The sequence below is a fragment of the Canis aureus genome, chromosome 13 (assembly GCF_053574225.1).
Source record: "Canis aureus isolate CA01 chromosome 13, VMU_Caureus_v.1.0, whole genome shotgun sequence".
Classification (NCBI taxonomy): Eukaryota; Metazoa; Chordata; class Mammalia; order Carnivora; family Canidae; genus Canis; species Canis aureus.
Genome location: NC_135623.1, coordinates 49,606,062 through 49,620,618, shown reverse-complemented (window position 1 = coordinate 49,620,618; position 14,557 = coordinate 49,606,062). Strand labels below are relative to the sequence as shown.

Genomic DNA, 14,557 nt, shown 5'->3' with positions numbered 1-14,557 from the left:
GCAAATATCTTCTCCCATTCTGTAGGTTGTCTTTTAGTTTTGTTGACTGTTTCTTTTGCTGTGCAGAAGCTTTTAATCTTGATGAAGTCCCAAAAGTTCATTTTTGCTTTTGTTTCTCTTGCCTCCATAGATGTATCTTGCAAGAAGCTGCTGTGGCCAAGTTCAAAAAGGGTGTTGCCTGTGTTCTCCTCTAGGATTTTGATGGAATCTTGTCTCACATTTAGATCTTTCATCCATTTTGAGTTTATCTTTGTGTATGGTGCAAGGGAGTGGTCTAGTTTCATTCTTCTGCATGTGGATGTCCAATTTTCCCAGCACCATTTATTGAAGAGACTTTCTTCCAGTGGATAGTCTTTCCTCCTTTATCGAATATTAGTTGACCATAAAGTTCAGGGTCTACTTCTGGGTTCTCTATTCTGTTCCATTGATCTATGTGTTTTTGTGCCAGTACACACTGTCTTGATGACCACAGCTTTGTAGTACAACCTGAAATCTGGCTTTGTGATGCCCCCAGATATGGTTTTCTTTTTTAAAATTCCCCTGGCTATTTGGGGTCTTTTCTGATTCCACACAAATCTTAAAATAATTTGTTCCAACTCTCTGAAGAAAGTCCATGGTATTTTTATAGGGATTGCATTAAACGTGTAAATTGCCCTGGGTAGCATTGACATTTTCACAATATTAATTCTGCCAATCCATGAGCATGGAATATTTTTCCATCTCTTTGTGTCTTCCTCAATTTCTTTCAGAAGTGTTCTATGGTTTTTAGGGTATAAATCCTTTACCTCTTTGGTTAGGTTTATTCCTAGGTATCTTATGCTTTTGGGTGCAATTGTAAATGGGATGGACTCCTTAATTTCTCTTTCTTCAGTCTCATTGTTATTGTATAGAAATGCCATTGATTTCTGGGCATTGATTTTGTATCCTGCCATGCTGCCAAATTGCTGTATGAGTTCTAGTTCAATTTCAAAATGCCAATCTCATATCCAATTCAATTTTGTGGCTGCCTTTCCCTTCTAGCTTTAGCTTCCTGAGGGTTAGAAGCAGAGAACACAAAGCAGGGAAAGGACATCATTGTACTTAACTGTTCCAGGTTGTGGTTCTCTGCTTGCTGGCTGTAGCTGCTGACCCAGCTTACACAAATGCCAGTAATGGACTCTGGGAATCAAAGTCCAGGGCTGGATCTCTCAACGGTGTGGGGGAAATGCAGAAGGCCTTGCCATCACGTGGGGATTCCCAGCAACTCTGCCTCTTCCATTCTTGCTCAACTCTTATCGCCAAATTCTTATCCCAAGGCTCTTCTTGTTAGTGTCCCTTGCTTAGGGGACAGGCCTTTTATGTGGGATATGAGCAAAATAATTCTGTGACCACTTTCCACTTGATCCGTTGGATGCTCTGACATCTGTACACACCAAATGGATGGAGTTGGCTTCTCCAGCACTGCCCTTCTCTAAGCCCTGTAGTCCACTCCAATTTTCTTCTCTCAAATCGTGTAGAAAAAGGGACACGTTGGCAAAATTCTGCCCAAACCGCCCTCCAACAATAAACAAAATGCCAGTGTCCCCCATTTTCTTGCCAGCATCCCAAATCTCTATAAGCTTCTCTTTCAGAGTTTCCATTGCCCTTCCCATTTAGATTATGGGAATGGAAAGCACCTTTCTGTCCTCCTCCATATTTACCCTACCAAATAAGTAACAAGGAACCCCCAGAGTTTCTTCCCTCGACGTTGCTCACCATATATGGACTTGGCCCATAGAAAGTCTGGTTCTACAAAGCCTAGGAAACTCCTGTGAGGTGATAGGGACCCAGCAGTGAGCAGCAGTTCAATGGTTCTCTTTAGAATGAGGTGGTATGCAGTAGTCCTTGTTTTGTCATGGTTGCCAATTATGAGAGAATAGGACTATAAGCCACCTACAGCCCCACAGACACCAGGATGTTAAGTTTCCTGAGAGCAATGACTATGTGAGTCTCTATATGCCTAGACTAGTGAGTAGAAGAAAGACATCATTCAACGAATAGGTGTTGGAATAACTTAACAAGAAATTTTCAAAACTTTCTTAGGATGTATAAAAATTGCTAGAGCAATCAGCAGATCACATTTTTTAAAATATTTAACACATTCAATTTTTTTTTTTTCAAAACAACTAACTTATTCAAAACACATTCTACCTTCTGGTCAATACACTTCTTTTTTGTGTGTGTGTCTATTTTTTATTAGAGTTTGATTTGCCATAATATAGATTATGACAAGTGCTCATCCCATCAAGCTCCCCTCAGTGCCAATCACCCAGTCACTCCAACCCCCCACCCACCTCCCCTTCCACTACCCCTTGTTCATTTCCCAGAGTTAGGAGTCTCACATGTTCTGTCACCCTCACTGATATTTCCCATTCATTTTCTCTCCCTTCCCCTATAATCCCTTTCACTATTTTTTATATTCCCCAAATGAATAAGACCATATAATGTTTGTCCTTCTCTGATTGACTTACTTCACTCAGCATAATATCCTCCAGTTCCATCCACATCGAAGCTAATGGTGGGTATTTGTCATTTCTAATGGCCGAGTACTATTCCATTGTGTACATACACCACATCTTCTTTACCCATTCATCTTTCTATGGGCAGCCGAGGCTCATTCCACAGCTTGACTATTGTGGACATTGCTGCTATGAACATTGGGGTGCAGGTGTCTTGGTCTTTCACTGCATCTGTATCTTTGGGGCAATTCCCCAGCAGTGCAATTGCTGGATCGTAGGGTAGCTCGATTTTTAACTCTTTGAGGAACCTCCACACAGTTTTCCAGAGTGGCTGCACCAGTGCCCATTCCCACCAACAGTGCAAGAGGGTTCCCCTCTCTCCACATCCTCTCCAACATTTGTTGTTTCCTGTCCTGTTAATTTTCACCACTATCGCTGGTGTGAGGTGGTATCTCATTGTGGTTTTGATTTGTATTTCCCTGACAGCCAGTGATGCGGAGCATATTTTTCATGTGCTTGTTGGCCATGCGTATGTCTTCTTTGGTGAAATTTCTGTTCATGTCTTTTTCCATTTCATGATTGGATTGTTTGTTTCTTGGGTGTTGAGTTTGATTAAGTTCTTTATAGATCTTGGATACTAGCCCTTATCTGATGTGTCATTTTCAAATACCTTCTCCCATTCTGTAGGTTGTCTTTTAGTTTTGTTGACTGTTTCTTTTGCTGTGCAGAAGCTTTTAATCTTGATGAAGTCTCAATAGTCATTTTTGCTTTTGTTTCTCTTGCCTCCATAGATGTATCTTGCAAGAAGCTGCTTTGGCCAAGTTCAAAAAGGGTGTTGCCTGTGTTCTCCTCTAGGATTTTGATGGAATCTTGTCTCACATTTAGATCTTTCATCCATTTTGAGTTTATCTTTGTGTATGGTGTAAGAGAATGGTCTAGTTTCATTCTCCTGCACATGGCTGTCCAATTTTCCCAGCACCTTTTATTGAAGAGACTGTCTTTTTTCCAGGAGATAGTATTTCCTGCTATGTGGAAGATGAGTTGACCATAGAGTTGAGGGCCCATTTCTGGGTTTTCTATTCTGTTCCATTGATCTATGTGTCTGTTTTTGTGCCAGTACCACACTGTCTTGATGACCACAGCTTTGTAGTACAACTTGAAATCCGGCATTGTGATGCCCCCGGCTCTGGTTTTCTTTTTCAATATTCCCCTGGCTATTCGGGGTCTTTTCTGATTCCACACAAATCTTAAGATGATTTGTTCCAACTCTCTGAAGAAAGTCCATGGTATTTTGATAGGGATTGCATTGAACGTGTACATTGCCCAGGGTAGCATAGACATTTTCACAATATTAATTCTTCCAATCCATGAGCATGGACTATTTTTCCATCTATTTGTGTCTTCCTCAATTTCTTTCAGAAGTGTTCTGTAGTTTTTTGGGTATAGATCCTTTACCTCTTTGGTTAGGTTTATTCCTAAGTATCTTAGGCTTTTGGGTGCAATTGTAAATGGGATTGACTCCTTAATTTCTCTTTCTTCAGTTTCATTGTTATTATATAGAAATGCCACTGATTTCTGGGCACTGATTTTGTATCCTGCCACACTGCCAAATTGCTGTATGAGTTCCAGCAATCTTGGGGTGGAATCTTTTGGGTTTTCTACGTAAAGTTTCATGTCATTTGCGAAGAGGGAGAGTTTGACTTCTTCTTTGCCAATTTGAATGCCTTTTATTTCTTTTTGTTGCCTGTTTGCTGAGGCTAGGACTTCTAGTACTATGTTGAATAGCAGTGGTGAGAGTGGTCATCCCTGTTGTGTTCCTGATCTTAGGAGAAAGGCTCTCAGTGTTTCCCCACTGAAAATGATATTTGTTGTGGGGTTTTTAGTATATTTTTTTTGGAGTTCAATTTGCCAACCTATAGTACAACACTCAGTGCTCATCCCGTCAAGTGCCCCCCTCAGTGCCCCATCCCCCCACCCACCTCCCCTTCCACTACCCTTTGTTCATTTCCCAGAGTTAGGAGTCCCTCACGTTTTGTCTCCCTCTCTGATATTTCCTATTGATTTTCTCTCCTTTCCCCTATAAAGCTGTGGGCTTTTCATAGATGGCTTTTAAGATGCTGAGCAATGTTCCCTCAATCCCTACACCCTGAAGAGTTTTGATCAGGAATGGATGTTGTGTTTTATCAAACGCTTTCTTTGCATCTATTGAGAGGATCATATGGTTCTCGTTTTTTCTCTCGTTGATGTGATCTATCAAGTTGATTGTTTTATGAGTGTTGAACCAACCTTGCATCCTAGGGATAAATCCCACTTGGTCATAGTGAATAATCTTAATGTACTGTTGGATTCTATTGGCTAGTATCTTGTTGAGAAATTTTGCATCCGTGTTCATGAGGGATATTGGTCTTTAAAACTCCTTTTTGGTGGGGTCTTTGTCTGGTTTTGGAATTAAGGTGATGTTGGCCTCATAAAACGAGATTGGTGGTATTCTGTGTCCCTTTCTATCTTTTGGAACAGCTTTAGTAGAATAGGTGTTGTTTCTCCTTTAAAAGTTTGATAGAATTCCCCTGGGAAGCCACCTGGCCCTGGACTTTTGTGTCTTGGGAGGTTTTTGATGACTGCTTCAATTTCCTCCCTGGTTATTGGCCTGTGCACGTTTTCTATTTCTTCCTGTTCCAGTTTCGGTAGTTTGTGGTCTTCCATAAATGCGTCCATTTCTTCTAGATTGCCTAATTTATTGGCGCATAGCTGCTCATGATATGTTTTTAAAATCGTTTGTATTTCCTTGGCATCGGTTGTGATCCCTCATCTTTCATTCGTGATTTTATTACTTTGGGTCTTTTCTCTTTTCTCTGTAATAAGGCTGGCCAATGGTTTATCTATCTTCTTAATTCTTTCAAAGAACCAACTCCTGGTTTTGTTCATCTGTTCTACAGTTCTTCTGGTCTCTATCTCATTGAGTTCTGCTTGAATCTTTATTAACTCTCTTCTTTTGCTTGGTGTAGGTTTTATTTGCTGTTCTTTCTCCAGTTCCTTTAGGTGGGAGGTTAGCTTGCGTATTTGAGATCTTTCCAATTTTTTGAGGGATGCTTGTATTGCGATGTATTTCCCTCTTAGGACTGCTTTTGCTGTATCCCAAAAATTTTGAAGGCTTGTATCTTCTTTTTCATTAGTTTCCATGAATCTTTTTAATTCTTCTCTAATTCCCTGGTTGACCCATTCATCTTGTAGCAGGATGCTCTTTAACCTCCACGTGTTTGAGTTTCTTCCAAGTTTCTTCTTGTGATTGAGTTCTAGTTTCAAAGCATTGTGGTCAGAAAATATTCAGGGGACAATCCCAATCTTTTGGTATCAGTTGAGACCTGATTTGTGACCCAGTGTGTGGTCTGTTCTGGAGAAAGTTCCAAGCGCATTGAGAAGGATGTGTAATCAGTTGCGTTTGGATGCAAAGTTTGTAAATATCTGTGAAATCCATCTGATCCACTGCATCATTTAATGCTCTTGTTTCTTTGGTGATGTTCTTCTTAGAAGATCTGTCATTTGCAGAAAATGCCATCCTGAAGTCTCCTACTGTTAGTGTCTTATCTATGTCTTTACTTTGGTTATTAATTGATGGATATACTTGGCAGCTCCCACATTAGGGGCATAAATATTCATGATTGTTAGGTCTTCTTGTTGGATAGACCCTTTAAGTATGATATAGTGCCCCTCTTCATCTCTTACTACAATCTTTGGGATAAACTGTAATTTATGTGATGTGAGGATTGCTACCTCAGCTTTCTTTTGAGGACCAGTTGAATGGCAAATGGTTCTCCAACCTTTCATTTTCAGGCTGGAGGTGTCCTTAGGTCTAGAATGAGTCTCTTGTAGGCAGCAAATGGATGGGTCTTGCTTTTTTACCCAGTCTGAAACCCTGCACCTTTTGATGGGATCATTTAGCCCATTCACGATCAGGGTAACTATTGAAAGATATGAATTTAGTGTCACCATAATACCTATTCAATCCCTGTTTTGTGGATTATTTCTTTGGGCTTCCTTTTTCTTTTACAGGGTCCCCCTTAATATTTCTTGCAGAGCTGGTTTGGTGGTCACATATTCTTTCAGTTTCTGTCTATCTTGGAAGCTCTTTATCTCTCCTTCTATTCTGAATGAGAGCCTTGCTGGATAGGGTATTCTTGGCTGCATGTTCTCATTTATTACCCTGAATATATCCTGCCAGCCCTTTCTGGCCTGCCAGGCCTCTGGGGAGAGGTCTGCTGTTAATCTCATATTTCTCCCCATATAACTTAGGGGTCTCTTGTTGCTGTAAGGATTTCCCCCTTATCATTGGAATTAGCAAGTTTCACTATTAAATGTTGAGGTGTTGAACGGTTTTTATTGATTTTGACGGGGGGGGGGGGGGGGCGGGAACCTCTCTATCCCCTGGATCTGAATGCCTGTTTCTCTCCCCAAGTTAGGGAAGTTCTCAGCTATGATTTGTTCAAATATGCTTTCTGGCCCTCTGTCGCTTTTGGCGCTCTCTGGAACCGGAATTATATGTAGATTTTTCCTTCTGAGGCTGTCATTTATTTCCCTTAACCTTTCCTCATGGTCTTTTAAATGTTTTTTCTCTTTTTTCCTCAGCTTGCTTCCTTGCCATCAACTTGTTTTCTATGTGCTCCCTCTTTCTTCCACCTCATTAACCCTCGTAGTTAGGACCTCCAGTTTGGATTGCATCTCATTTGATTGATTTTTAATTTTGGCCTGATTAGATCTAAATTGTGCAGTCATGAAGTCTTTTGATTCCTTTATGCTTTTTTCCAGAGCTATGAATAGCTTTATATTTGTGCTTCTGAATTGGCTTTCTGACATCAAATTTTAACCCTAATTCTGTAACTCTGTGGCCAAGTACTGTTTCTGATTCTTTCTTTTGTGGGGAGTTCTTCCTTCTAGTCATTTTGCTCAGTGCAGAGTGGCTGTATGAGTGGGTTGAGTCAAGAATAGCAACCATCACCTATGTAAATTTCACCCTAGATTATTCTGCCATAGTCAGACACCAGAAATTTAATTAAAGATCAGAACGAAATAAAACATAAGGACCACTAAATTGAAAAACAAATTTTAAAACAAAGTAGTAAAACATAAAATGTCAAGATCCCAAAGAAGAAGAAAAAATACAGAGTGAAAAAAGCAAAAGTAAATAGTGGAAAAAAAGAAAAAAGAACAAAACAGAAGAAAAAAAAAGGTCAGGCACTGGGAGATGGTGGTCTTGACAAAGTTGTAGTGGAGGGAGAATGTAGTCTACCTGAGGAGTCTTAGAGGGTGATCCTCTTGGTTCTGGGTATATTAGGTTCTGTATGTTATAAGATGGTCAGTCCCAAATTTATATAAACCAGAAATACATATAGAAAGCCCAACATTGACCACCAAAACATAAATAAGATAAAAGAGGGGGCAGAATGCGAATGAAGAGAGAATATAATCTCACAGAATGAACCAGGACGGTATACCACTTGGTTCTGGGTGCATGCTGGTCATGTTTTAGAAGATATTAATTTCCCGGGATCCCTGGGTTTGCCCAGTGGTTTAGCGCCTGCCTTTGGCCTGGGGCATGATCCTGGATTCCCGGGAGTCCGGCCTGGGGCTCCCAGCGTGGGGCCTGCTTCTCCCTCTTCCTATGTCTCTGCCTCTCGCTCTCTCTCTCATTAATAGATAAATTTTTTAAAAAATTTAAAAAAGAAGATATTAATTTCCACTATTGTAGATCAACATGAGGCAGAGAAAACAAAAACACAAAACAAAACAAAACCGTATCTGTTATATCTCTCAAAATTAGGTTGAGTATGTTGGAGGGAATCTAGAAGTGGAAAATATATCTAAGACCTGTAATTTCAGAAATATGAAAGTCAAAAAGTGAGAAACTTAAAAATGAAGAAGTGGTAAAATATTGTAGTTAAGGTGGGAAAAGAGAAAAAATATTGGAAATTTATAATCTGATATAAAAACAAGTTGTACTGGAAAAAAACAAACAGAAAAAAAAACAACAAAAAAGGGAGGGGTACCCTCCTGTTCTATATACTGTAAATCCCTCGACTTCCCCTGGAGCTTTCCAACGCTGCTCCGCCAAGAACTTGCTCTTCCCGCGTCCTTCCGGCTGGTCTTCTGGGGGAGGGGCCTGCTGCGCTCATTCTCAGGTGTGTCTTGCTCCTTGCTGGGTGCCGGGCCAGTGGGACCTGTTTACCCTGTGAGGCCTCTGTCCTCTGGCAGCCCCACCCCTCCCAGGCACAGGGCGACACAAGGAGGAACAACACTGGCAGCGGCCAGCTCCCCAGCCCTGGAGTCAGCTCCCCCCAGTAACCACCGCAGCTCCCAGTCCGCACTGGCCTAGGTGCTCCCAGGGGGCAGGGGCGCTGACCTGCACAGCTTGGGGGTGCCCCGCGGCAGGAGAGTCCTCACTGTCCTGTGCCCTCCCGGCCTCTGCCCCTCCCGGGGGAATGCAGGAGCCTGGGCTGTGTCTCCCAGTGCCCTGGGATCTGGGGCTCGTGCTGCTGGAATCGCGCTCCCGGGGCCGTGGCTCCCGAAGGCAGCAGGCTGCAGCCCCCTGCATCCGGAGCCCCCCCTGACCGACTGGCTTCTCCCGAGGCCCCGCCGGTGCGAGCTCCAGCCCTTTACGGAGATCGGCCTGTGGTTTGTGGTGCGCTCTCCCTCGGCCGCACTTCCCCTAATAGTGACTCCGGGAGCCTGGAGGCTTCCTGCCCCTCCTGCGATTCTGCTCATTTCCCTGCTCAGCGCCTTTCCCTCCGGGAAGAATCCGGTGTGGATTTTTTAAAGTTCCCGCTTCCTGGGGCTGGGCTTTCCAATAGGGGAGGCTCCTGCTGCCTGACTTTAGCCTCGCTCCTCGCAGGCCCCAGCCACCCCCCCCTCCCACGTGATTCTCTTTTATCTTATTTTTTTTCCACCTTCCTACCTTGTTAGAAGTGAAAACCCTTCTCTCTATCATGTTCTGGCTGTTTTCTCTTCACATATCAGGTGGAATTCATAGGTGTTCAGGATGGTTTGAAGGTTATCTAGGTAGGTTGGTGGGGCCAGGTGGGTAGAGGACCCTACTCCTCCGCCTCTTGCCCCCCCTCCGCATACCTGATACATTTTTATTGAATACCAGACACTGCAAATGAGAAATTGGACATGATATGGATTTGTTATCTCTTCTCAAAGAGTATTCTGTTTCTTCTCATTGGTGTCTCTAATGGAGGCAAAGCACCATAATCAGGTGAACCTAGAAGATCAAAAGCTGAATTTCAGCCTTTTAAAAATTTAATCTCTTTCCCGAGTGGCACAGCAGCATCCCAATGGTTTCAAATGAGAACATGCAGTGTTTATCAGAACACCTTTCCCTTGGTGGATCATGGCCGTTAATTTTATCTTCTCAACACTAAAAGATTTTTTTTAAATCTCCAATTTTCAACAGCATTATGTTTGGCTTCTTAGCTTCTTGTCCTCATCATCTTAATTCACAAAATGCCCTGACAAAAAAGCTCAGCTGAGTATCATTCTTACTTTTTGCACCTCTCGTCCCTCTATGCTTAAACTCTCAAATTCTGGCTGCCTTGACAACATTAAACTCTAATTTTTGGGATCCCTGGGTGGCGCAGCGGTTTAGCTCCTGCCTTTGGCCCAGGGCGCGATCCTGGAGACCCAGGATCGAATCCCACGTCGGGCTCCCGGTGCATGGAGCCTGCTTCTCCCTCTGCCTGTGTCTCTGCCTCTCTCTCTCTCTCTCTCTCTGTGACTATCATAAAAAAATAAAAATTTAAAAAAAAAACTCTAATTTTTGTCTACCTAGCTTTGTAAAATTACCAAAAATTCACTTAGATTTTCTGCTCTTTAGCAGTGGTTAAAGATTCTTAACCTCTCAACCAACATCAAGAATTGGCAAAGCCCTGAGGGGTAAGTGGCATTCAGAACTCGTCTTATCTTTCTGCATTTTCTTTCTCACTGGGCTCTTGATATCAAAAGTTCTGGCTATCTTGAAATCTCTCCAAAGCCCTCAAACAACTAATCTTTCTTTTTTTCTTTAGAATTTTAGCCAACTTTTCTTGTTGTTCTTGGCATAAGGAATGATCTACAGCCACCAACTTCATCAAAGGTCAACATAGGGGGATCCCTGGGTGGTGCAGCGGTTTAGCGCCTGCCTTTGGCCCAGGGCGCGGTCCTGGAGTCCTGGGATCGAGTCCCACATCGGGCTCCCGGCATGGAGCCTGCTTCTCCCTCTGCCTGTGTCTCTGCCTCTCTGTGTGTGTGTGTGTCTCTATGAATAAATAAATAAAATCTTTAAAAAAAAAAAAAAAGGTCAACATAGAGTGCCTTAGCTTGGATACTCCCATAGTTCCCCAATTTAAAGCACTGAATAGGGATTTGGGGGGCACATAAATTATCTGAGCAGGGAGTAATCCCAGAAAACTGGAGAGAGAACAATTAACCAGGGAAAGAAAGAAAGCAAGTTGAGGGTTTGTTTGAATACTAAACTGGTTTAGTGGTATAGGTACCTGGGGTTCAGTTCTGCTGGGTTCCTCTGAGAACTATGTAAAATGCCCCCCCAGAACTGCCTGCCCAAAGGACACAGGAGAGGAATATTTATCTACTGACTCTTGCCCTCAGGGGTCAAAGATTGACCCAAAGGGAATTAAATTCTCACATCTCCAGGGTTTCACATAGGCCTGGACAGCTGAGCATGTTGCTGTGGTCATCCTACGTTGAGGAGGTAGAGAAACACAGAGGAGGAAAGCAAGAGGAAAGGGGTCCAGCTGAGGTGAGGGCATGTCAGACCAGCAGTGTTTGCAGCTTATTAGCATAGCAATGGCTGAAGGATAGGCCTAGAGGTTTTACAACCCTATCTTACAATAGGGAAGAAAAGATATCCAGCATGGGGAGTAAATAAACAAAAGCACATTTTAGCACAACGTGGATGCATTTGTTCAAATGCAAACACAACAATATTTTAGAAGAAAGACAAATAGGAGGAGAAACAATCACACATCAAAAAGAGGGAGCAAAACAGTGAAAAAACAGATGGGTCAGTTTATCTCCCATAGTGTCTGTAAATTTTAAAAGGAAAGTAATTGTCGGGATTTTTTGCATAATTTTGGTGACAGAAGTAAAATCTGATTTGTGCAAACTTGAAAAAAAGTGAACTTGCATCAGGGTTATAGAGCCCTGAGGGAGAAACCTGAAAAGAGTAACCACAAATTTGCTTGGCCAGCCTCTGTTTCTTTCTCTTCCTATGATTATTCTGTCATTCTTATTACACTGAAAGCCACTTCTTCTACACTCTCAGTCTGTATAATTTGAGGTGGGACAGGTCCCATCCTTGGGACCTGATATATGAAGGTAGATGTGTGGGTATGGCAGGCAAGTGACCCACGCTGGCCAATGAGTGTGTTCCATCCCTCAAGCTGGTGAGCTAAACTCTGGAAAAGACAGGAAACCAAGCTCAGCCCAAAGAAAGTCAGCCCTGGGCTTCGCTCAGAACTGTTGAGAGAAAGGTACTGTTTCCATTGAGTTTGCTTAGCCTGTGGTAAGGCCAGAGCAGCTGGTGGTCTTACTGCCTTCACCTTTGTAGGACCTGTGAGTGAAAAAAAGGAAGAAAAAAGTAAATATGTGATGGATCCAGGACAGGATTAAGTTAGATTTACTTCTGAACATTTTAGATATATGAATCGATTAACTCTTTTTCTCCCCAAGCCACTTGGAACTAAAAAAGGTCTGACTCCCTGGAGAGTACCAATATGTGTGAAGTGAGGAGAAGAAGTGACCTTTCAGCAGTAGTGTCAGGAGGACCTGGCAACTTCATGGACAGAATCTGGAGGGTGTAGGAGAGACAAAAGCAAATTTGAAGGAATCTGAGGATTACTTTCACCAAAGGAAAAATATGACTGATGAAGAAACAATTTTCCTTTTACATATCCAATCCATGTAGAAAAATATTTAAATAATAAACTATAAGATTGTAAATTAGAATACACAGCTGTTACTTAGTGTTGTTTTCCTTGTTGGCATAAATTTTTTGATAGATTATGTTTCTGAGGTTATTAGAAGTACTTTGTTGTTGAGTTTGCACAGTGCTATATAGTTTTCAAATAATTTTGGAATTTTTTAAATCTTATTTAATCCTCATAAGAACTTTATGCTGTAGGTGGGATAGTTTCCATTATTCTCCATTTAGCAATGAGGGTGTGGAGGCACAGAGAGGTTAAGATAATTAAGGAAACCCAGCAAATAACTTGCAGGAATGGCGTAAGAACCCAAATTTCCTAATCCAGTTCTTTTCCTATATATTATCCAGCTTTACTACTCCTGGTAATTGTATTTAGTTATAATCAGTGACAAAATTATAGATAGTGACCAAGATACAAACAGGTGGCATTCCAAAAATAGCATTTCATTTTCTTTAAAACATTACAAGATATATTTAGTCCAATCAGAACTATTCTAAAAGAATGCTCAACTAGGGCAATCTTGGGTGACTAGTTTAGCCAGAACCCTGATGTGTATCTGAGTGCTAACTGTGGGTCAGATTCACTATCCAATACCTCCAAATTCTTCTGGAATTCTGGAAATGGGGAGGACTCTGGCTGTGAAGGGAGGGTCCTATAAATTGGGAAGTGTCATTCTGGGGGCAGGGGCAGGTGAATCTTTCCTTTCTAGAGAAGTAATTCTGATACTCGCTTATTTTTCAGTTCCCAGGAAATGGAAGTTGTTTTAATCTCACGAGGGAAGCATAGAGAGACTCTCAGGAAAGGAAGACGATAAGCAGTTGCTTGCCAAATTGATGATATGAGTCAGCCACCTCACAGACAATTGAATAAACAAGTGATTATATATATATATATGAAGTTTTGACCAGGAAGGAAATGTAGACAGATTAAATATGTGATAAAGAACAATGTATTGGCCCACTGGGCAAAGCTCATCATAGCAAAACATCAATGGAACTCATCTTCTTAAATAACCACATGCTTAGTTTTCAAGTGCTGGCAAAATGGGGTCTGATTACAAGTAATACTGAATAATTTTATATTATTTTGAATTTTCATTTCTCTGTAGAAGGGTAGGAAATGTTGAGACTAACACAAAAAACTTTTTGGACACACAAAAAGACTGGCTTTATAAAATTATGTGGTTTGATACTCCGTTGCTTTAGTGAAACTGTTGTTTATATTAGGTGGCTCTAGAACAAGAATATAATATGGAATTTCATCCAAGTTGGATATTAAGCCCATGCTTCCAAATTCTGGCTCTATTTAAAGGAGTTGATTCTGAATTCATAAGTATGTCAAAATGTGATTATGCATTCTTCAATTTCTACAAAACTTTGTTACCATTACCCCTGCAAAGAAATCTTTAATGTATCAATTCTTCATTTCATCTTAAACCAGTACTTAGGTAAGAAATTTGGTCATGACTCTTTCCCTTCCTGAGAAAAAAGGAAATAATAGACGAATCTAATAAGTCAGTGTTACTCTAAACAAACCAAAAAAAAAAAAAAAAAAAAAGCCAAATTCTAGTAATGCATCTGCTCTCTAACAAGAGGAAACCACTGTTAGGTTTGATAAGAACTTCTGGAATTTAGGATGATTGAGATCTGCCTAGTATCTCAGATATCCTCTGGAATTCTTGGAGGAGAAGATGGTAGAAATGGAAAGAGGACTCTAATGTGTATCTGAGGGGGGAGGGTTCAAAGGGGTGCTTCAAAGGGGGAGGGTTTTACAAATTGGGAGATGTTGCTCTACATAGTATTGAACACAAAAAAAGCCTTGCTTTGTAAAATCTGTGGTTTGATACTCTGATGTTCTGTGAAACTGTTTTTTTTTTTTTTAGATTTTATTGATTCATGAGAGACACACAGAAAGAGAAAGGCAGAAACAGGTAGAGGGAGAAGCAGGCTCCCTGTGGGGAACCCAATGCGGGACTCGATCCCAGAGCCCTGGGATCACACCCTGAACCAAAGGCAGACACTCAACCACTGAGCCACCCAGGTGCCCCATGAAGCTGTTGTTTGTAATAGTGAGATAGTGAGATAATGGAATGTATATGTTTGTGTG

The 14,557-nt window shown here is 41.5% G+C and overlaps 1 long non-coding RNA gene across 2 annotated transcripts in view; it reads right to left on the bottom strand.

Annotated features, from left to right (window-relative positions):
- LOC144282475 (uncharacterized) overlaps positions 1–14,557 on the bottom strand; it is a 134,612-nt gene that overhangs the window by 18,031 nt on the left and 102,024 nt on the right. The window contains exon 5 of one of the 2 annotated variants that reach the window (XR_013350907.1): positions 11,517–12,078. The exons of the other annotated variant lie outside the window; for it this stretch is intronic. This is a non-coding gene — a long non-coding RNA (uncharacterized LOC144282475). Of the gene's footprint in view, positions 1–11,516; positions 12,079–14,557 lie in introns of those variants that run through there. 2 annotated transcript variants of the gene reach the window in all.